The sequence below is a fragment of the Ixodes scapularis genome, unplaced genomic scaffold (genome assembly GCF_016920785.2).
Source record: "Ixodes scapularis isolate PalLabHiFi unplaced genomic scaffold, ASM1692078v2 PGA_scaffold4__175_contigs__length_147842914, whole genome shotgun sequence".
NCBI lineage: Eukaryota > Metazoa > Arthropoda > Arachnida > Ixodida > Ixodidae > Ixodes > Ixodes scapularis.
The window spans coordinates 134150018-134174813 of record NW_024609879.1 but is presented as its reverse complement, the minus strand read 5'-3'; the positions used below and the strand labels follow the sequence as shown (position 1 = coordinate 134174813).

General features: G+C 45.2%; 1 pseudogene; it reads left to right on the top strand.

Moving 5' to 3' along the window:
- LOC8040690 overlaps positions 1 to 24796 on the top strand; it is a 49782-nt pseudogene that overhangs the window by 1395 nt on the left and 23591 nt on the right.

Genomic DNA, 24796 nt, shown 5'->3' with positions numbered 1-24796 from the left:
TGTTTTGGTCTATGCATAGATTAACTGCACCTTTTTCTCTTTCGTAGGACTTGTTGCAGCAATGCTTTTTTTCATCAAGAGTGTATTGCATTAGTCGGTCAATTATTTACTTGTTCTAATTACCTGGATAAGATGATTCACATTTGTGTTCATCCCTTGCCTGAAGAGCAGTCTTGTTAAAAAATGTTGACCATTCTTTTCCGGTTACTTCAATAGACTTTTTTGAAAAGTGTGGGCTGCCTATACTTTGTATCATTGTAACTTGGAAAAGGGCAACCGCCACAGCCCCCTCGAGCCAATCAGAAAGACGGAGCGAAGGTGTGTGACAAATATGTGAAGACGAGCACTCTGAATGATATATTGTCATGTTCCTCTCTCCAACGTGCATACTGACTGACCGAGACTGTAGCCTTTGCCGTTTGCCCAATTGTGATGAAACGAAGTACAGTAGCTACTACTCTAATTACCCCAGGCTTTCATAGTTTGGGCATTTGTTCGACACGAATGTTATGTCCGCCATCACTGTGAACTCGGCTCGGCGCCTATTGGACTCGAATGCTGCGTTACCATTCGACGTGAACTGGGTCCCATTCGTGCGCTTTACGCCGAAAAAAAAATGGTGACAGTGGTGTTGCTTGATGGGGTTCTGCAAAGGGTGTATTGTGTCTTACGTATAGGAAGTGTCCTGCTATATAACAATGCATCAACACATACTATTAAAGGATATGCTAAGAGTTGTGTTTATTTTTGCAATTAACAAGTTACAGCAGTGTGCTTTAATGTTATTATCATGTGTGTAGTCTCGGTGACTCCGAGGTGAGAGCGCTGGCCTACGTATCCCCATGTGGCGGGTTCGAATCCCGGCCGAGGTGCCTGCATTCTGACGGAGGCTTATTGCGGAGAAGGCGCGCCGTGTAACCCAGCTTTCGGTTGCACGTCAAAATATCCCCAGGGGGTTTAAATTATTCCTCAGACCTCCGCTGGGGCGTGCCAGATGCCCGTTGTTGGTTTGGCACGTAAAAGCCTCAAATTTGACTTTTTTTTTTATCATGTGTGTAGTTTTAAGTATCCTCTCTGCAATGCCTACGTAGGCTCTTGGAGGGCATAAATTAATATATAACATTTTCACATCACTGGAGTTAGTTTTCGGATGCACCACGTGTTCAGGAGAGGTGGAACGAGTGCAGCCCCATGCAACAAGTCTGGTATGTCCCATTTATTAATACTGAAGGGTCAGAGATGCAGCTGTCCTCAAAAGGACCTGCGCGTGCAGTGAACACAATTCTTGGTGTATAGACGCTCAAGGCAAGCGGAAATATGTTTATCTGGTCAGTGTATCAAATATGTTTATTTCCACTTGATTACATAATTATTGATTCTTAGTAAATGGTTCCATAACGAGTTCTTTTTGCGACAGTCTCCGGTCAGGCGTTCAGTCGTAGTACCTGTGGACCTTGTCGGATGGCGCTCCTGGCACATCGGAGTTACGTTTGGTCGAGTAGCAACTTTGACCGACTGATGCCGTCTTGTAATCATACGTCATGTGCGGCCACTGACATCTGATGCACTGAAGCTGCAGGGCTGACTTTCAATCAGCAAATGTTCCTGGCAGTTTTCTGCAGCAATGCAGCAAGCTCGGGCATGTATTGGTTACGTGGCTGTGCCTTTTGCTGTACCGTTGACTCGATAGCTGGCAACAATGTTTGTTTGCTATCCAAGCCATTTCACTTCCATTTCGTAATGGCGATATACTATGCATCCCGCGACCACTGCAACTTGTGTAAGTCTCCTGTGGCAAAGTGAAGTCTGGTGATGCTTGCAGTCCACTTTTGAGAGCAACCAACCATTCTATTTTTTCAAGTCACTCAGCGGCATTCTCCCTCAAAGTTGGAAATTGTGTGCTTTGTGGCGCGTGGACACAGATAATTAGTGTCAGCAAATTATCAGGTATTGTCCTTGGATGACAACCGACACCAGATCAACTGTCCTTGCATTGCCGCTCGCCTGCTTTGTCGTGCTTACCTCCCGCCGAGACGAAGTGGGTCACTTCGGGGTAATGTCGGCAGCAGGGACAAAGACCGCCGAAGATAATCCTCAATCTTTCGCGGACGCTCGTCAAGACGTGGTCGAGGGTCGTACGGCACGAACCCTTGCAGGCCAATTCATTTGTACGGGCATCTCCAGTAGACATGGTCGGCCTCGTGCAGTGATAGCAGAGTGGTTTTCGGTCGGCAATTCGCAGCACCTCCGTTTTCCTCGGTGTTCTTTGTTCACCACGGACCTACGCTGGTTCTTCCCGATGTCGAGATGCTTCGGCGTTGGGGTGTCTCGTTGAATTGGCATTGAATAGTAACAGGTAGCCGGTGGTGGTCGTTATGACTTCTTGGCATAAGTCGCCCGCGGTCCGTCAGATGCCGCTTCGCTCGAAGAAGTCTCCAGTTGAAATGCCTGTCGAACTTCTTCCGAAACAATCTCGGCAATCAAAATAAAAGCCGGGCACCTGATGGCAGGAACTAGCTTCCTTATCTCCTCCCGGACACTGTTGTGGATTATGTCCCGGATGCCTGCGGGGGCAGGCGTCGAAGTTGTAGCTGGACGACTCGAGTGTCGGGACGCTGGGGAGTTGTTGATATTGGCAGGCTCGGGCCTGCAGTGTACATTCAATGTTGAAAGCCTCGGTGATATGAACCCTTCAACTGTTGTGGAGTTGCGGACAAGGCTGCCAAAGGTGTTGTCCCTCAGATGAGGGACATGGGGTTCTTAGCGTCTTGTCTTCTGTAGCATCAGGGTTGGCGTGGGTGCTCGATCAGGCGCAAGACATCCTCCACAAAAATGGTAACCCTCTTGTTGGGGCCGTGTCCTGGACAAAATCAGAAATTTGGCTCTCTCTCGTCAATGGTGGCTGATGGACTTGCACTTCAGCTCGGTCTTGCAAACTTCCCACGCCGTTAAGGAGGATTCGTGGTTCTTAAACCAGGTGCCAGGCAGGTTCTTCCACGAGAAGTATAGGTTCTGCAGGAGCTGGTTGTCCATCTACCCACTGTGGCGGTCGACAGGGTCATATGGTCATATTATTCAATCCAGCCCCTGACGTCTTATGCACCTTGCGTGAAAGTGCATCAGAGTGCGAGGTTCGACGGGCATGAAAACGATGGGGGGAGCGGACGCGGTTTCCTGCTACAGGTTTGTCATTGTTGGCTTAGTCAGCTTCCGTTTTTCCGGCAAACGACCTAATTCCGGTGGTTCTTGCTGGTAGCAGCGACTGGCTTGGTTTTCAGGTTCTTCGTGGTGTATTTCCGAGGTTCGTTCTTGTGGTACTCGCTGGTCTTGCGGTTTGTCTGCCGGGCTCAGGATGGGACTTGGTTCACAGCTCTCCGGGGGTTTAACAAGCGGGATAATGTGCCACCCGTGTCTTGTTATCGGGCAACTCAGCTGAGGAGCCGCCAGGGTCCACACAGAGTGAAGGGCTATGGGTAAAGAGCGCAGCACCTCCACCAGAACATACGATGACAGCTGAGCATGGCCTGGAACTTTCCAGAATAGTAAATATTGATAGAAAATAGGACTGGAGCAAGCATCCGTGACAATATAACAAAACAAACAGAGGAGAGTCTATCCTGACCAGTAAGAAGCTGCATTGCTTCAGTGGCATTCTCTCCGAATAAATCCTCTCCTTCGGAATTTGGCGACAGCCGAGGATGAGCTGAACTGAAATTGATGTGGGACCACTTGTCTGGTAATGAGCCGCTGCAGACTGTCGTCGCAAAGCGGCGTGAACGGGTGGACTGGGTAGGTAACACGCGCGATGAAATGTCCGTATACAACTTGCAATTCGCGTATCGAGTGTTGATGAAAATTTGGTGTCGACGAAACGTGCGACAGACCAGCGGAATCAATACCAACTGCAACACCTGTGCTCCGTGAACGTACACGTCTACGCCAGAACAATTTAGTAGGTAGCACAGCATCACCTAAAGCACGGCACAGGAACTACCAGCTTGAAGGCAGATCTTCGGCGCGCAGCACACCTGTGCTCCGTGAAAGTGCACGTCTACGCCGGAACAATTTGGGAAACAGCAAAGTATCATTTAGCACGGCACGGGAACTACAAGCGTCAAAGCAGCTCTCCGGTGCACCGCACGACAAAAGTGAGCCTTCGGTCATTTGAACGAAGCGGCACCACGATTGCACACTGCCAAGCACGACTTATGCAATTGCCGTCGCTAAACTGTGTATCCAAATATATTGCACACGCTTCACTGCAGATCTCAAAGGTTCTGATGGTCAACGAGAGCACAGAAACGTCGCCTTAAAATTTACCCAGCGGTGTCTAAATCAATCCGAGGTCCGAGCAACGTAGAACTGATTGTCTCTTTCGTGGCAATATCCCTGCCGCTCACCAGCGGAATGCACACCGTTCCTCCGTATTTTCACGTTATACCAACGTGAGACACCACGCAGAACTCTGAAGTCGCCTTCGACCGGCCTCATATGACGTTTTCCGCGTCTGAAATTAACTCGCCGATACGAAGGACAACGAACAAAGCATCCGACAAGCTCGGGCCCAGCTGGGGCGAGCCGCTGCCTGCGCCCTAAGAAAAAAAGGAGGAGAAAGGTAGCAACAGCGACTGTTCCTCCTTGTTGCGGACAAGTTACCCAGGGAAGGAAGGAACGGAAGTTCAGATGAAAGGAGAAGATCGCGTTCCTCCTTGTTCAGTAAAAGTGAAAACATCGCGCTACTGACCAAGTGGCCAAAGGTTCGATCCCCAGAAAAGCGAGTTTTTTTTTTTTTTTTTTTTTTTTTTTTCTTAAAGTTTTTTTTTATTATTTTTATTTACCAAACCACACATAAACAAACCCAGACCGAAGTAAGGAAAATTAAAGTCCTTATTATTCACCGATACGTTTTCTTCCTTCTCCAGGCAGACGGGAAAAAGCTTTCGCCCTCCCGACTCATCTTCTTTCGGTTCGTTTTTCGAGCACATCGCGCACGTTGTGTAATAAATTAATGCTGAGTTGATAGAGCTTCAGCGGCAGCGAAGGCCGCCTGTAATGCCGTCTTCTAGTTCAAACGCGCAGAACGTTTTGGTTGCATTGACGTTTTTACCACTAATTTTAGCAAATGAACTAACGAAGCCGCTAGAAACAACGAAGTTCCGGAGCAGTGCCAGCAGCGCTACATACACTGGGTCAGACGGCCGTCTCCGATTTGCGGGACACACGCGGAACTACAGCAGCGAAACCACGAGGAACAGTGTCGACATTTTCGACGTCATGGAAATCGCTGGAACTGCGTCCAAGGCAGGCAGGTTTTCCTGCCGGCTGCCTGGGTGCCTTCCGTGCTGAGTTCGGTTCTGTTGTCCCGTGCCGAGTGCCAACCGGCGTTCAGCGTGATTCTGTATTTCTGCGTGTCAGCAACATCGTCAACGTGGTTCTGTATTTCTGCGTGTCAGCGACGTCGTGATGGCAGTGTTGCGGGTTGTGAACAGAAGACTGGAATTATCACCGATGTGACCGTGTGTTCGCGTATCAGTGGTGTAACAACAAGATGAGATGACGTAAACTGTCAGGCATTGATGCCGCTGGTCGAGCCGTGATCGGAGGGGGCGGGGTGTCGCAGGATGACATTCCGCTTTACATTAAAAAATTCAAAACCACTTGAGGGATTAGGTGCAGTCGATCGACGTGTAGATAGTCATGTTGGAACGCTGGTCTGAACGGTAAGCTCCTATCGAACAGTGGCCAATGTGACTGTCGGTCCCCGAGAGCGATTGCGCTCCGGGGAAAAGACGGAACAGTACGAAATTATGACGGAAAGTACGTATATTTACAATGGAAGTTTAGCCTAAAAAAATTCAGGTAAAATAAAAAAAAAACTATCCTTTATTTTACTGTTTAAATATATTACGGTTCCTGCAGAAACTGCCCTCCAAGTAACGCGCTGGGATGAGCGCTAGACGTTTTCGAGCTCGCAACGGCGTTGCTCCGTACACTTAACAGTAGCCGCAAGTCGCGGCTTTGACTGCATTCAAGTTGATCGAAAAGCGATTTCTCTGCCCGTGAAGCATCACTTCCAGCTGAGTGAATAACCGCTCTACAAAGATTAATTCAAGACGGCAATTGCAGCCGTGCGCGAACAGCACAAATAAAAGAAAAAAACACTACAATATAAATACTGGCTACGAAGGGCCGTGCGGGAAAACAAACTCAAGGCTTGGAACCACATTGGAGCGGCTCGATTTATTGGCTTTCAAATAATTACGGCATGATCGAGCGTTTTCTTTTTAATAAGAGATTCATCCCCTGAACCATTCAAATAGTGTCAGATGTATGACATTGCTGGAAAAAAATGAACATGTTCGGAATATTTTTTATTGCTTAGGTAGTCACCGAAAAATTCCGTACGTTCAAAACGACCAGTATAAAAGGCGGAAACGCAGGGCTCGGGAGTAGTGATCGGGGTAGTGTGCTGTTGTACCGATGTGTGTACGTGCGATGCCTGTGTATGCGCTCAATATATGTTCACCTGATGCTTGTAGTGTGCGTAACGTGTCTACATATGTTAGAGATTTCCGAGGAAAAAGAAACGCAATGGTGGCGTAAGAAAGTAAAAATATTATTTGTAAAACATGAATTGAGTGTGCTGTTGTATCGATGTTTGTATGTGCGATGCCTGTGTATGCGCTCAATATATGTTCACCTGATGCTTGTAGTGTGCGTAACGTGTCTACATATGTTAGAGATTTCCGAAGAAAAGGAAACGCAATTGTGGCGTAAGAAAGTAAAAATATTTTTTTATAAAACATGAATTGGGCGGTACCTAGCGCCACCTAGCCTAGCTACGTGCGATTACTCTGCTTGACCCTGCCATCTGGTGGCGAGCGATTTAGCATCCTTTTACGCTACGCGGCTACGCCATAATTTCGTGTTACCGTGCTGAGGTAAGTCAAAAGGTTGCTTCGGATTTGCTTTTTTTTTTTTTTTTGAGAGCGGCTTTTGGTTTTGCGGGCGAATGATTTTCACTCCTCCGTGATGTGCGGTTGACGCAAGGAATTGTGGCTCGAGGAATAGCAAAGTTAAGACATAAAGTGCGCGAACTAAGTGCCGGTTGTCTCCGTTGAACATGGCAGTGCTGACGATGAGAAGACTGAGTGACTGCATGCTTTCGAAACGTAAGTTTCTTTACCGGCAGGGGTAAAGAAACTTTGGAAATAAATACAGTTCGCGGAAAGCTCGTGTTACGTGTTTATTTGCTGCTCCTCTCGCTTCTTACAATAGACTTAGTGTTCTCGTTAAGCCTTATCGAGCTCGATTTGCTTGATTCGTGGCCGCCATAATGCCATGCAGTCGACGGATGAACTTTTGCTCCCCTGCTTAAGGGACGAAAGTTTCTCCCTTTCTGAAGGAACGTATGTGTCAAGAGCGTTCCTCGCTTTAGGGAGGACTATACTGAGCCTTTTTTCTAATAGTGTGGGCACTGCCATCGTTCCTGTGACGTCACGTATTTTGTTTGGTAATGTGACGAGTGGTCAAATTTGCGTACAATGGCAGTGGCCTTATGGGGGTCACTTTCGAGTGCAGACCGGAACCCCGGTTTATCGCTCTAAGCCCCTCTACCTCGTTGTGTGCCTTCGAAGTTCGACTGGAGCTAGTGCATGATGTTTTTCAACAGCGGCGGCGATCTCAAGGGGGACGTCAAGCTAGCTAGTAGCTCCATCTTACATCTCCGCGGAAATCTTGGCGACCTTTTACTACAATACCGCGGATCGGTTCGATAAATTCCTCCGTCGGTGCCAATAATAGCCATCTTGTCTCTCTCTCTCGAACGTAAGATAGACGTGGGTGTAGCGGGGTAAGGACAGAGTACAACAGCGTTTATTGAGCACTCCCTCAAGGGGAACTCACAATGGCGTATGAATCACAACCGCCAAGCGGATCTGCTCGTTTTCATCATCTAACACGAGTAAATTGTATTCAATCCTCAATCCCACAACTGTTTTCCGAACGCGGTTCGATCGCCAGTGTTGATGCGGCGTAAAAGACGCTTCATGTCCCCATCCAAAACACCCCTCGCGCCGGCAAGGTAAGAAAAATATCAACCTGCGGGACGCGGGGTCCCGGAGTCCTACAGGCCTGTAATCTTTCCTCATAGTTTAAAAGCACGGGACGAGTCCGGGGTGCCTGATTGGCCTTTTTTGAAAAACTTAACAAATATTCCCGTTTTCTTTCACTGACAGGAACCGTTCAAAACAATAAAGTGTTTCCAGCGATCCTCAGCGAACGAAGTTCGGCGAACAAAATCTCAATGAGGATTCACGAGAATCTTATGCTTAACCTGGAAAAGAGCTCCGTATTCTCAGACAAGTTTCAGTTCATAACACATACGGAGAACTCTAAAATGACATACCACGTGAGTACAGTCCCAGGCCCTTGTTTTACCTTAAGGCATGCGAACTTGCTATTCACAATAACAGAAAAAAAATTATGCGTGTTGTAACTTTTCTTTTGCGAGTTTCGAGTTCACAATATATAGTCGGGAAAAAGCGGTTCTGACCTTTGTTTACCGGTACGCACTATGCACAATTTCTACTTCCGCTGAACAAACTTTCTTTTATGAAACAACCATCCAGCTACAAGAAAAACTCAAGTGAACAGCACAGGCATTTTTACTCAGGTTTGTGGTACATCTTTCATGTGAAGGAGTGTCGTAGCGCGAGCGTTCTTATCTAGTCGATAAGTTTCACACGGCCCCTGAGACGTTACCCCGAAGGAATATAAGAACAAGCGGTTCTTGGCAATAAATGTTTTTCTTTGTGGTTCCGTCCGGACCGAGATCGCTCGCCTGCGTCATTTCAACTGGCGACGAGGATGGGATTCGCCGGCCCTGGCCCACCCACCGTCGACGGGCAGCAACATTGACCCAGGAGAGGCAAGCTACAGGGGCGGATTCCGGAGCCAACTTGATAAGTACCTTCTTGGCTCAGCTGACAGGACATGTCGCGGCTAGGAAAGCCGGATGAGTACGACCCGAAGGTCCAAAATTTTGAATCGTATGTGGAACGTTTCGAACACTACGTGACCGCGAATGACATTGCTGCAGAAAAGTGGCTACCAGCTTTCTTGACAGTAATTGGGCCGGAGGCGTATGAAGTTGTGAAGAATTTGGTAGTCCCCGCGCTGCCAGGGGAAAAAACGTACGAGGAAATAAAGGTTCTCCTGAAGAACCACTACTGTCCGAAAACGTTCGTAATTGCGGAAAGGTGCAAATTTAATCGGCGAGTACAACTTGAACAAGAGTCCGTAGAAGACTTTACCGTCGAACTAAAATACCTTGCTCGAAAATGCAATTTGGGGGATTCCTCAGGGACGCCCTGCGCGACAGGCTGGTAGCAGGGATTCGAAGCGAAGACACGCAAAGGGCGCTGTTCGCAGCAGAAGCTTTAACGTTTGACAGCGCCTGCAAAATAGCCCTCGACAGGGAATTGGCCGCAAGGCAAACCGCCGCGATACAAGAGGGAACAAGGAGTGGGTCAATCAACGCCATGAAAACAAGCGAACGGCCCGACACAAAGACTACAAGCTCAACTAGACAGACAAACAAGAAACAAAAGTGCTTCCTTTGCGGCAAGGCGCATGCGGCGGAACACTGCTGGTATAAGACCTATGCGTGCAAGAGATGTTCTAAGTGGGTCGTCTTCAAAACATGTGCCGAGCCAGCAAAGAGGGATTAAAAGCGCACCGCGCATCTGAGTCGTCTGAGGACGACGAGAACAGGTTGTACAACTGCACAGTGAACTCAGTGGCTAAGAAAGGTTACATAGTAACCATGAATGTGGAAGGTCAGGATCTACCAATGCAGGTAGACACGGTAGCCGCGGTGACTATTGTGCCGGAAAGTGTGTACAAAGCTAAACTGTCGCATGTGAAATATGAGCCCAGTGTTATAGTTTTGAAAACATACACGGGCCAGAAAATGCATGTCGTGGGAGAGTGCACTGTGAACGCGCGCTATGAAGGGCAGACAGCTGTTTTACCAATTGTCGTGCGAGAAGGTGAGCGCAAGCTACCCGTACTCCTGGGACGAACCTGGCTCGAGAAACTGCAGCTCAACTGGGGATCCATTTTGTTTTTGAGTACCGATGGCAGGATAGCTAACCTGCGTGCAAAGTTCCCGAGCGTGTTTTCGCGTACCCTCGGAGCAATACGAAATTTCGAAGCAAACATCGTCCTGAAACCAGGTAGCTCCCCGGGGTTTTGCGAGGCACGACCGCTACCTTTCGCGCTGCGCGAACAGACTGAAAAGCGGCTGTCTGACCTCGAGGGGCAGGGCATTGTCACGAGAGTGAGTCGGAGCGACTGGGCTACTCCACTGGTGGTGGTTCCAAAGAAACAAGGAGATGAGCTGAGGCTCTGTGGTGACTATAAGGTCACAGTGAACCCAATGTTAAAGACGGATCATTACCCGTTACCGCAACCAGAGGAGTTGTTCACCGCCCTTGCGGAAGGCAAAGTGTTTTGTGTGCTAGACTTATCATCAGCCTACCAGCAAGTGTTACTGAGCCCGGAAGCTTGACAGATTCTAACAATAAACACTCATAATGGGCTCTATCAATACAATAAACTCCCTTATGGGATCGCGAGTGCCCCTGCTATATTTCAGTCTTTGATGGACAAGGTCTTGCTTGGTATCGCAAACGTTGGGTGCTACCTCGACGACGTTATCATTGCTGGCCGCGACGTGGATGATTGCCAAAGGACACTCGAACGGGTACTAGAAAAACTAAGCGAGTACAACCTTACGTTTAAATTCGAGAAGTGCAAGCTTTTCAGAGCTCATTAGCATACCTTGGCCATAAAATAAGTGCGGATGGCATCTATCCAACAGATAAAAAAGTGAAAGCATTCACCCACGCTCCAGAGCCAACAAACACTACGGAACTCGAGGCATATTTGGGACTTCTTAACTTTTACGGGAAGTTTTTAAAGAATATGTCATCGGTGGCAGAACCAATGTACAGGCTGCTTCGGAAAGGAGAACGCTGGCTTTGGGCGATAGAGTGCAGTAACGCATTCAGCGCGACAAAGCAGCTGCTTATCAAGAGCCGCGCCCTCATTTTCTACGACGCACGCAAACCGTTGGGTTTGCAATGTGACGCGTCAGCGTACGGCGTCGGGGCGGTAATCTTTCGTGTCTTGCCGAATGGAGACGAGCGCCCGATAGCTTTTGCGTCGCGAACACTGACGGCAGCGGAAAAAAAGTACGCGCAGTGTGAAAGGGAGGCTCTCGCTCTTATTTCCGGGCTTAAAAAGTTCCACAAGTATCTTTTCGGCCGTGAATTTGTTCTATATACGGACCATCAGCCCCTTTTGGGCATTTTGAGCCAGGATAAAGCGACTCCATCACAGGCGGCTGCAAGGCTACAGAGGTGGTCTTTAATCATGGCAGCTTATCAGTATACCCTTAAAGGGACCATGAAATGACCTTTTTACTTTTTCCAGATAACTTTTACATTAAACCGTCAATGTTCACTGAATGCCGAACAGGCATCCGTTTTCGTCTCGGTTTATTAACTTCTACGCAAAAAATTATTGAAATATCGACTTTTTCATTCTCTCCAACTGACCGCAAAACAAGCCGTGACGTAAACCGTTTCCGGAACCGGAAGTTCTCTCGGCAATAGGAGAATGGGAGTGTTAGCGGCAACGAGTTGGGGTGCGCCGGTAGGTTTTACTGCGCTGATGTCACCGACGTATTTCCTGAATTGGCGCCTCTCATCGCCGCATCGCAGCTGAGCGAAATTCAATGAGATATGTTGCGCTACAGCGACAGCATGGGACTAGTCCCATACGCCGGTATGCCTGTTGGGAAGTGCAGCGACTCCAGAAGTCAACCACCCTGTCATTGTTGGCAGAAGGGCCGGCCAGTGTCAGTCGTTTGCAAAGCGACGTAGATGGCGTTTTTCGCGGCCTCGGAGATGCAGGAGCGAGCCGACGTTAAAAAAGATACGTTTGAACTACGAGTGTCAGCAAGAGCCACGTAAATACCTGTTTACACATGGAGCGGACGCGCGCGCTCGATGAAAGTGCTGTATTCGCGCTGTTTGTAAGCGCTTCGGGACCGTTCTTTTACGATTGCAACTCGATACTGACGCGACACTCGGCAAATAAAGGTTGGACCGGGGTTGTAACTGTTATAGCTCGACAGTGACGTGCAGTCTGTCAGAATAAAAATGGCATACCAATAACAAAGTGTACATACCGTGTTACGAAGGTAATCCATACGGCGTTTATTTCAGCTCTATATCACACAAAACAAGAAGATAGAATCGACGAGAGTTCGTCAACACTGCCTCGGAAAACAAGGGGAAGAGATTGACCTCACCTCTTAATCTAGAATTGAGGTCAGTGATCAAACTATAATACGGGAAGGGTCCACAAGGGTCGCGCGGGCATATTCCATTTAGCACGCCAGCCGTTCGTAGGCAGACGGTCTTGCGACGAAGCAACGCAGCGCCGAGTCGGAATGCCTGCTAGGCCTATACGCTTCGTCGGAGTCGGTGAATTCAGCGTTCTTGTTCGTCGTGGTCTGTTTTAAGTACTGTTTTCTTGCTGCTCGAAGTCGGCACGCGCGGGAAGAACACGTAGAAAAATAAACGTTCAGTCAGTCAGAGTTTTGAGAGGAAGGAAAACAAAGAAAATAAATGTTCGTCGGTCGCCGTCACCCAAGTAACTGTCGGTCCTGCCCTACTGCGCACGCGCAGTAGTTGCTTCGTTTACCACACGATAGATGGCGCTTGGCTCTCAGCATTATCAAATTTGGCAATTTTCGCCACACATCTCTAATTATGCTACAAAATGTGGATCTGAATATTATTTAACAAAACTTTTAGGAAACATTCGCCGGCTATTTATTGTTTACGATCGCGGAGCTGGTGAGGTAGGCTCTTACCCAATAGGCGACCTGGATTCGGCTGACGTGCTCCATTTCCGCGGATGCATCGTAGTGAACAGGCGAAGGAAGGAAGGCGCAAAAGAGTCCAGTTTTCTTTTAAAAGTTCTATAGCAAATAATTTTTTTTGGCTCCCTATTTTTGTGTTTTTGTGTTTCTTTTCACACCTTTTACGACGTGCGGTGGATGAAACTCGATTTTAAAATCATTTCATGGTCCCTTTAAATACCGCAAGGGATCGCAAACCGAAGTGGCTGACGCGCTTTCAAGGCCCCCTGTTCCGTCCTTTGGTATACCAAAGGCCGATACAGCTGAATGCCTTTCTGTCTTTGAATGTACTTCATTAACAGCAGCAGACATAGCCAAAGCCACAGCACGAGATGGTACACTCTGCCGGGTAGTTGAGTATACTAGAACTGGTTGGGCCTGTAGACATCGCAGATAATCTGCAACCGTTCTTTGTCCGACGACTAGAACTATCTATTGAACAAGGGTGCCTGACTTGGGCACAAGGGTTGTTGTGCCAGAGGCATTGAGACCAGCCGTGTTGTCACTGCTGCATGAGGATCATCCTGACACCACCAGAATGAAAATGTTAGCAAGACGCTACATTTGGTGGCCGGGGCTAGACAAAGCAGTAGAACAGTACGTCAGACAATGCAGAGTTTGCCAAGTCGTGCAACCGGCGGCACAAGCTGTTCCTTTGCACCCCTGGCCTTACCCATCTAAATGCTGGCAAAGGGTGCACATTGATTTCGCTGCTAAGGGACCACATATTTTTTTGATTCTAGTAGATGCATATTCTAAATGGATAGAAGTATGGCTTATGACATCTACTATCACTTCACAGGCAGTCACTAAACTTCGAAATTTGTTTGCTGCGTACGGGTTTCCTGAGGAAATCGTCAGTGATAATGGGCCCCAGCTTGTTTCCCAGGAATTTGAGCAGTTTCTGGCGACTAACAACATCAAGCACACAAAGGCACCAACCTATCACCAGATTTTAAACGGAGCTGCCGAACGCTTAGTGCAGACCACAAAGCGTGCTTTGTTAAAACAACTGTTATCGCAAGCTCAATCCCAATCAAAAGAAACGCTACAGGAAGCGTTGGACAGCTTTTTGGTGAACTATCGAAACACGCCGGCATTCCCTAACAGGGAAGACACTTGCCGAGCTCTTTTTAAATCGGCAACCGAGGATCAAGTTGTCTTTCCTCAAGCCAAATTTTGTTCAGGATATGCGCGATAAACAGTTAAACGGCAAACAGCAGAAAGATAAACATCGGGGCACCGAGCGCGCATTTGCTGTTGGGGAGAGAGTGTCAGCTAAGTGTGTGCGTGGCGAGAACATCTCCTGGGACGACGGCACGGTGGCTCAGGTTGTTAGCCCAGTGACGTATCTTTTGCGCGTGGCGGGTGGTCAAATTCGATTTATGCACGCAGACCATCTGCGCCATTCCCTCGCACGACCTGTTACAACTGAACCAGTGAGTGTGTGTGGCGACCAGGCAAGTGTGCGTCGCGAAGAGCTACAGCCACTGGTGGACCGTGGTAACCCCAACGCTGCCTTCGGACGGTGCATCGATACCAGCGTACGGCTCGACAAACGCAGACGCGTCTCCTATCCTAGGCGACGAATCGGAACAGTCAACGTCGATCCATCCGACGTCCGACGCCACCCCTACGACAGACGACTGTGAACTCCGCAGCCGGACTCAGAACGAGTCACACATCGTGCTGCGTCGTGGCGTTTGTGAACGCCGTCCCCCGAACCGGTTTCAACGCAAGGACTTTAGGAAATAGCAAAAATGTAAGCGCGGAGGAGTGTCGTAGCGCGAACGTTCTTATCTAGTCGATAAGTTGCACACGGCCCGTGTGACGTCACCCCGAAGGAATATAAGAACAAGCGGTGCTTGGCCATAAAGGTTTTTCTTTGTGGTTCTGTCCGGACCGGATCGCTCGCCTGCGTCATTTCAGGTAGCTAGGGCACGTGATCCGAACAACGAAGTTCACTGGAGCACTTACCAATGTCGTCTCGCAGCTGATTATACCTCAATCTGCGCCCACTTTAAAGTCAGATTAGCCAATACGATCGATAAACCCAGCCTACATCATATCCCAAACAGTAAAACATGCGTCCCTGTGCCTACCTCCACGCATAGAATGCACCCGGTTAACCACATGCAGTTGTGCAATGAGTGCGTTTAGCGAATTACAATGCTCATAAGGCTACCTGCCTGCAAGAACTCAAATTACGCAGAAAATATGCAAACTAAAATGTCTTACACCCTTAATGATATAAACGAACTCGTCGCGGGGCTAATGCCGTAAGGGTGTTACAACAGCCTTAGAATGCTAGTAAACGCCAAAAAAGAATAAACTGGCGAATTAAAAAGCCTGGGTGTGTTTTTTTCTTTCGTTTTTATGACCGCCAAGTTTAGAAACAACACGTACAAATCTTACATACGCAGCAAGTAATAAATTACGCACGAACTCACTTCAGCGTAGAGCACTTCTTTACACCCTTTTGACATCCTTTAGAAATGGCGGGTGTTTAATGCAACGGAAGCATATTTTGCAATTGAGAAGCGTGTATTAAGTCAAAATAAGGGTACTGAAAGGGCGTGACCACGGGTATTGAAAGGGAATGGCCATGGCAGTGGCCATAGGTCTGAAATAGCATTTTTACACCCCATAACGGTTTTTTTTTTTTTTCGTAATTCGTTCTCTGGCGTTCTCACTACCCGATGCCATAACCTGACTGGATGCGAAGCGATTAGGAATTTACGGGATTCTCCACGCCCTGCGTTCCTTAAACTGTCAGTGTCTATTGTGACTGGTCCCCCGAGAGTCATCAGGTAGTGAGCACGTATCAAGTTGTATGTTTGTCTGTTTGCTCGCTTGCTTGCTTGCCTTCTTGCTTGCTTGCTTTCTTCATTGTTTGTCTGATTCGTTGAATGATGGATTAATTTATTGCTTTCACATACTGCAAGCAGAGGAGCCAAAGGAGGGCGGCAGCGGTGTTAAATGTAAAAGCTGTTGAAAGATTAAAAAATAGCAAAAAAACTGAGTGTGACGTCACGCCTATTCTGAATACATTTCACAAGAAGTGAGAATGCACAAAAAATTAGCTCTGCCCATACAGCAGAAAACCAGAACCTTCCAGTAACGTTAGCTTTCATATATCGCTCCTGCAGTTCCTTATTCACTTCTATCTGATGGTAATCAATATTGATAATACGATTTATGCTTTCTTCATATCATTGGCGTTTAAAATAAACATAATCATTTATATTTATGTGAACAGATTAGTGCATCTGATGTAGAACACAACCTGTACCACGACACCGAGAAAGACGCTGCAATCATGATAACTGATGGTGATGATGGTCTTCGTGTTGTGAGTTGGCCTCGATTATCCTGATCGTTAAGTTGAGTAAAAAAAATAGAAATTTGTTTTCTAGATATATTTCTGAATTATTTGTATTTTTTTTAGTTGTGAATATTTTTGTGACAGGAGAGTGCATTTCTTTCTAAAATATACTGCTAGATGGAGGTTGGTCAGTATTGACATAGTATTTCAGAAACACATTTTGTGTAAATGCGTCTGAATTCTGTCTCAAAATACATTTTCAGGCGTATATTTCGTATTGCGATACAATTAGGATTCGATGTATCTCGTGCAATTTTTTTAAGAAACGTAACCCTCCAACCAGAAGTTCAAGCTGAAAGTTTTTGTCCTCTTTTAAGAAGAGTGGTGCTGATGTGAAGGGGTGGCCTTGTTGCAATGAAGGTCAAGGTACGGTTGGGTTGTTTTGTCTCTGATTATACATGATCCATTCTCTATTCTGCAGAGATAAAAAAAAATATTGTCCCAAGGTGGTCCACTATGGTAGATTTTAAAGAAAAGTTGTAGCGCGCAGGTCCAACTCACAGACAGAAAATTGTGGGTTCATTCCACTCCGACGTCGTAAGATCACTCCACAAATAAAGACGCACCCAGATTGGACTATAGCATGATGACGTTCTGATGTTATTTGGGAGGGCACAAAACTGATGTTGAGTTCGCTATGTTTTTTTTTTCTCTCTAAAAATTATATAAAATGCCCCGCCCCATCCAAAAATAATCCGTAGTGGTGAAAGTAGTAGTGGTGAAAAGTGATGCGTTTTTTCAACCCAATGGAGACTTGCTTGCTTTCCTTAAAACAACTACGCATAATGTAAAATCTTAATTCCGCAGAAAATTGATTTCGAGCAAAAAAAAAAAACAAAAAAAAAAAAACGTGAACAGTAAGTACTCGTATGGCGGTTTAAAAAGCAAACCTCTTATAATTTCTCCGAGTTATGCAGCCCACGCTTAATTATTTTTTGTTCTTCATATACACTAGTAGTTGCACCCAGTCAGTTTTAAGGAGTATGAGAACATCTCAAACAGTTTCTTGAGAAAAATGTGTCACTGGCGCTTGCATTTCTGCCACAGAAATATGTAATCTTGTATTTTGTATTTACAAATACTTTTCTCTTTTTCAAATGTGTAGCTTATACATGTCGTCATATCTTTTTATATGAATGTATTTCAGCATCAACATTTTAGCGGTTTTTGTGCACGTATTTCAGTACTTTTATTTTCAAATACTTCTAAAAGTATTTTTACTTACCCTGAGACGGATTTACGCGCTTGTTTTAGTCTTTACAAAATATTTTTAAGCCACGAAAGCTTCATTAATGTGGTTTCTGGATGTGACTTATACGGCAAGTGGAACTTGTATAGGGGGTTAACCGTTGCGATAAGTCAGATAATTAACTTATATGTGTCAATAAACTTTTACTTGGTGTAAAAAAACATATAGTTTCAAGTGGAAACTTGGTAAACGTAATGAAAAAAACACTAAATGAGTAAAATTTAGAAAGATTTATGGCGCCTGGAAAGCTCGGTGATGCGCTAAAGTTACTACCTGTACAACAGGCGCAAAGCCAGTTGTGCGAAGTCCGACCAGAGCGGCTTCTCCGACGACGAAACTAATCCCTGGAGCTAACTCTTAGTTAGCTCAGTCGGTAGAGCGCTCCACTCGAAATGGAGAGGTCCCTGGTTCGGACACCAAGACCAGGCGGATTTTGTCTGTCGCGCACTAGTCACCTAGCTGTGTTTGGAGATTTGTGTTTGTCCTTTGTCCCTCTTGTTTCCTTTCTCCAGGGATTATTTTCATCATTCTTATCCAGCTCGCTCGCACATTTGCATATATTTGAATTATAATCGGCTTTTCCACCTCTTTATCATCCGTGTTTTTTGCAACGCCAGCCTTCTGACCGTTGCACGAGGGGTAGTTTTAGAGTACGGTTCCTACGCACTTAAATTGTTTCTCTAATCTACTGATTTAGTAGTTTTCAATTACACTCGTCCAGTTTTTCATTGGAACCAAACGTTTATCTTCGCTAATTAGAAAGTGGATCAACAACGCTTTGTATATTAAACGAGTTCTCTTGCCGATAAGCGTGCTACATTACATCCCACGGGCTGTATAATATTTCAGGTGTACAGACCGCACTGTGCAGCCAGTGTAGCTTTTATAGCACTTCTGAAACAAATCTCTAAACTCAAAAAACACATCCTGTATATACGTGTCATTATTTGAGTTATTCTTGGCGTTCACATTTAAAAGAATGGTAATTTGATTGAAGATAAACTATACTGCTCCTGCAGATGCTCATTTTCTCCATACGCTACCCTTGCAGGACAACGCTCTAGAAATTTTCTGGTGTTTTGAATCTCGTAACAGCTTGTTGGTGTTGTGTATATTGAGAGAGAACGAGCACCAACACTGGTACACATAGCAACGTAAATAGTCATAAAAGGAGAACAAAAACATTGTCGACACGAAGTCGATAACGCCACAGAGGCGTGACGCATAACTCCTTTCGCTGTTTTAGTTCCCAGTTAGAAAATTATTCGACGGAAATGCGATAAGCTAGCACTTCAATCTAAAAAAAAAAATCTTCAGAACTTGGTTGAAGAAAATCATTAAAATTGTACAAACGGTTTGACATAACAATAGAAAGTCTAATTAAATGTTTCACCCCTCCATCTGCCAGGCATATAAGTAAAGAAAAAATCCATGTTCTTTGCTGTTTGTTGTACTGATTATGCGTCCTACGTGGGAGATCAAACTTTAATTAAACAACTTTCCTTTTAATATTTCGCCGTTTTTATTCTTTTTGTTTTGCGAGGCTTTAAAGCTACACAATTTTTACGCTTTGAAATGTATGATATTGAGCGGGTGACGTATATTAATTGCATAGGAAGGAATCTTGGGTGATACCTTGCGGATAAGGCCGTCGTCTGGGATGGAACGGAATACAGAAGGACAACTGGCCCACGAACTATTTGCAATTCCATTGCGACGTCCGGAAGGTAGGGGTTTCCAGCGCTTTCTGTGCCCTGTTAAGGGTGAGAGACACTCATTTCGAACTCGGGTTTTCGTTATTTTCGGATTTAGGGAATTTCATGAATAGATTTTATACCAATATTACCTTAATGTATTGATTATAAAGTTTAATACATTTTTTTGCGTTTATCGCAGTAGTGTATTTTTCGTATTCAACAAAAACAAATCTTCTAAAAAATTTAAAACGGCTCATGGTAATGCTCAGAACACAAGTTGTCTTAAGTAACATTTCTAAAACGTTGCTGAGAGTGGTGACTTCCCGCGTTTTTTAGTAGTTGTAGAATTCTGACAAACTATTCTTGATTAATTGTCTACAGCTCCACTTTTTTGGATCTGTAGACCTTCTAAGGCATTTTATGATTTTAGAAACTTATTATTAATACTTAAAGGGCCACTGACAACACAAACGTCAATACCTTTTTATGGTCTCAAACGCAGGGACTAACATCGAAAAAATATAACGTTTCGGTTACAGTTACGGTTACAGTTACCGTTTTCTGCTAATATCAAGCTCTTCCGTTTTTTTTTTTTTTGCGGTTTTAATTTTTACTGTTTCGGTTACCAGTCACACGTTCCTAAAAACTGTTTTTTTTCCTCAGTTTCTCCAATAATTTGTTTTATTGAAATGCTAGACAACCGTTTTATATTAAACTGTGTAAACTGGTTCCAGATATCCAACAACGGGTCATTCACAAAAACAAGAACTCAGAAACGTCTTAGTACTTCTAATCGGTCAAACGTTGCACACGTTCCTAGCTCCAACATTTGTTCACTACCTTTATTGCATTATAAGTATTTCTTGCCCAAGCATACGTGTTACCCCCGCTACTAAGAGATCATTGCATTCAATATAATAAAAATTAAAAAAATAAACAGCGCTACTTCGTTGTTCGGCAGCGTTTGTAAACAACCCTCTGAAGGTTCCCACTGGGTGCTGGAAGAACCATTCGCACCTTCTCGTCGATATAGTATGTTTCAACTTAAAATATGCAGAAGAGTCATCGCCCAAACTGAAGGGGGGAGCTTAACTATAACCCTCCTCTAAGAAACTACTGCTAAGTGAAATAAAGTAATACATTTGAGAGCTGGGCTAGTTGGTGAAAGTCGAAGATGATGTAAATGCAATAGCGCAAAACAAGGAAGACCAAGGAGAAGAACGAAGAATACAGAAAGCGGTACAACTACTGCCTGTGTTGTTGGTTCCTTTGCCTAGTCTTCGTTGTTGTGCGCTGTTACACCTACGTCATGTTTTCTATTTCTAAGCAAATGCATGTGGTTATAGACTCGCACGTTTCTCGCTCTCCGATTCTGTGACCATACGAAAATTTTGTATTCATATAATAGCCCCATTTTTCTCCGGGATTTGGAAGCCGAGCTTCTGCCACAGATACGGTGCGACTGGGGATGTCACGTACTTTCGTCGAACCAAACGTTTACGTCGAACCTCGAGTTTCGACTGGTTCGACGAACCTCCTAGCTTTTAAACAGGTTTTTACAAGGTTCGACTTTTTGGACAGTGTTGCTAGACTTTGATACAAGCATGTATTACCAGATGCACCACTCGCTGACCGAAACTCTTGTCAAATCGCCACGACATTTTAAAATCCCTCCTAAAGGTCTTTCCTGAGAAAAAGTAATATTTCTAATTTTCGAATAATATCGGTCAATAACGGTTAGAGGTAAATAATTTACGGTTACAGTTAAGGTCACGATCTTTATTAATTTCAGATAACGGTTTCGTTACAGCTCCGGTTACTGCAAAAGTTTCGTTCCTGAATGGTCTTCGGTTGCGGTTACGGTTACGGTCTGAGTCCCTGCTCAAAAGCTTTAACAACGCTTCAAATAACTCAAAACAATTTTATCACGGAAAAAAATGTCGTGTCGCGTTCGAAACTGACGGTCAGTGATCCGTGCCCTCCTGCACGGATTCTATGAGTTTTTTTTTGTTTTTTTTTTAATAACGTAATTGCTGCAAACGCATATTTCAAGCATTTAGAGACGTTGCGTATTACATGTCTGAAAAAAAAATAATATTGACATTAATCAGATGTGTTTCCTGCGAGAATTGCAAACACCATGCCGCTAAAATAAAAATATCAGAACTCAGAGGCCGTAAGCATTCGTGATCGGCCGTCTCCTCGCTATCTTCTTTTTTGCGAACTTGTGCCCAAAACAAAATAGGAAAAGGCTAGTGTCGCAGGCGTCATTGTTGGAGAAACAGCAGGATCGAGCGCTGGGGCGAGACTGATTCCGGCTTGCCACGCGGAGCACCTTTTGTAGACGCGTGGGTTTCTGGAACATTCGGCCTAGAACGTTCGGCTCGTAGAACATTCGTAACTCGATCGGGAGATAAGGTTGTCGAAATTACAAGAACGCCAAGCTCAAAGACTAAATAAAATAACATTCCGCACACCGGAATCGAACCTCGATCCTCCGCGCGACAGTCAAGCACGGTAACCATTCGTCCACGCACGCCTTCGCTCGGCGACGCGCGTGGCAATATGGCACACGCTCTTTTGCGGCTGAGTCCTGAATTGATAGACTAGTACTGGTTTCACAAAATAATTATTAATCTGATCAAAATGAGATGGATCAAAATATAAAAAGTGTTTATGATTTGGATCACATTCTACAAAACTCAACGCATTCTAGAAGCTGAGATCGTGTTTTCTTATGCACAAATTTTCAGAATTGCAATCCTGTTCCAGTCGCTTTTTGATCTTGTTTATTTTTGTTTTGTTTTTTTCTAGGAAACGACACAGTCCCTGTTCAAACACGAAATGCCGGTATTTCTCAGAGTCGCCTCATCGCGCCTCCATCAAAAAGATCTGGCTCGGGTAAGACCACTAAAGTCATGTACAACCAGTGATATACCAGATGGCAATATCTTGCTATTTGGGAAGCAAAATGAATGACTTACAACGCTCTGTAATTCAGAATTAGAGTGCACCTCTCGGGGAGGAGGGGAGGGTACGCAGGGGAGGGTCGCGTGGGACGTCACGTGACGTAAGGCGTAACGTCGCGTGTGACGTCAGTTGTGAAATCACGAAGGTGAAATTTTCCCTCTAAATTTAGCTGGAAACTATCTCTGCTAAATTTAGCGGAAAAAGTTCACGCTAACTTTAGCTGGAAAATTTGCCCTCGTGACGTCACATGTGATGTCATTGTGAGAAACGCCCCATAATGCAACGCGCAGTCACGCCGACGGCGATGCCGCTCAAGCTAAAACGGGCGCCTAAGAGCTGCGCCCTAAAAGATGAACAAACACGCAGTTGGGGTGTTTAGCGTTGCAAAGCAGACATATCTGTACCAGCGAAAACCAAGTTATTTTCCAGAGGATCCTTGTGCTTTCTGTTTTTTATAAGCTCACTGAATTGCCATCTTTACCTTTCATTTGCATATACGGCTACTTTGGGCCCACCCTGATGTTATAAAATTTAAAACACCAACGTACTGGCAGTTTTCAATAGGGCGAAAGCAAGCACACAGTGCTTGCTCAGTCGCATAATGGCTCATTAGGCACAAACAGTACCTCCTCATTCGGCAGTTTTTGCTTTCCTGGCGGATGTTGTAGCAGCATTATAAGAAAATACCTTTGAAATACAGGTATTTTCTTATAATGCTTTTTTGTGCTTGTTCCACATGAAGTGAAAGGAGCACATAAAATGTGCATAAAAAACACTACTCAGCCGGAAAGCATATAGGAAGTACATTACATGCAGCGGGAAAATTACATGGCAGGCATAAAACCATTAATGTGAAAAAATATCAATGCAGAAGAAAAGCCACGCTAAACAATTAAGCATCAAAACCCCTAAAACTCTGAGTAATATGAAAAAAGGTGGGAATATTATGTGTTGCGCAAGTGGTACGTTTCAAGATAATTCTATATATAGCTCAGTCTTCTACACCTAACTTCAAAAATATAAACAACGAACCTAACTAGATTCACAATTATAATCATTTTTTTTTTTCACTTTTGTATCATTTCATTAGGTTTCAGTATCATAGTTTCTCCGGAAGTTCATGTAGTCATCGATAAAGCTCACGACAAACACTTCGATCTCAGAAGCGATCTATTGGAGTATTTGGCCATATTCATTGCCGCGGTAAGTGTCCTCAACCTTATGTAAGTAGAATTTAAAAAAAAAACAAAAAAAAAAAACAAGTACCATCATTAATTTTCCGAAACTTAATTTTTACAATTCCGATCAATAATTTTAATATTACTTTCATTCCTAGAAATCTAATGCCTGATAAGCGCAACCCCGATTATTCGGGTGTTTTTTAGCGTCACGAAGGGCCACACACTTCAGACAACCCACACTTACAGTTACATATGGCTATTATCTCTGTCTTTTGTAAGGTCCTGCACGCGATATTTTACCATTGGTCGCACTGGTAACATTTATTTGGGTGATTTAGCTGCCCTGATCAACGTCCTTTCTCAGGTTTGAATCAGAATAGGCTCCCTAATACGAAAAAGAGCGTTTCCTAATACGAAATGTAAAGCAGTGGTCGCCAAGCGCAAAGTAATAAAGAATATATTTGCATTATGCAAACAGCAAGAGGAGGAAATGTTTTCCTGACCATTCGCACGAAAAATGTTCATCGGTCACAGAAACGCACAATTGGCACCAAAACAAATTAGAGATCAATTGACCGATCGCCGGATAGGTGAAAGGGTAGCCCGTGTTGCTGCAGTCATGCAAACCTTAAGGCAAACCCGTCAGGAATCACATTTTCGTGAGCGTGCCATCTGCGGGGCGCATGGGGGGTCGGCACAGCAGCTGTCTGTAGCGCGCTTTTGAGACGCAGCTACCTGGCGTCAGCCTTTACTAAGCCGTCCATGACTGTGCGTGTGGCTCCCCTTTTATCACAGAATGTCTCATTGATCTGGTCTCAAAAACGGTTCGCGGGCCGCTCCTATGCGACACATGAGGGTACCCAGATGGCATATCTCAACGTCCGCCTGCCTGAGATCGCAAAGAAGGTGTAATAAACACCGAGCCATAAATACTTTTTAATATTTATTTCTACTTTTACGCACACAAACTTACTATGTACATACGTTTTACTGAACCGAAAGGGTATCATTATACATGGCGTGATGCATTGCGTCAAAGACAGGACGAGACTGTTTCCACGTAAAGGCAGCTATGTCGTCACTACTGCTGCTACGTTTTCTTAACAATAAACGAGATTATTCTAATGTCTTGATGCAGAACTTGATGTGATTCTGGGTGACCGACTCACCCGCGTCACCATTTCCTTCCGCTCTTTATCTTCAAAAATACTCAGCATGCGTTGTCCCACTGCGATCGCAATAAGCGCAGATAGCAACCCAGGAAGGTTCGGCAACTCCCTCTTCGGTATCGGCCTTCCTTATTCCCCAATACGTGTA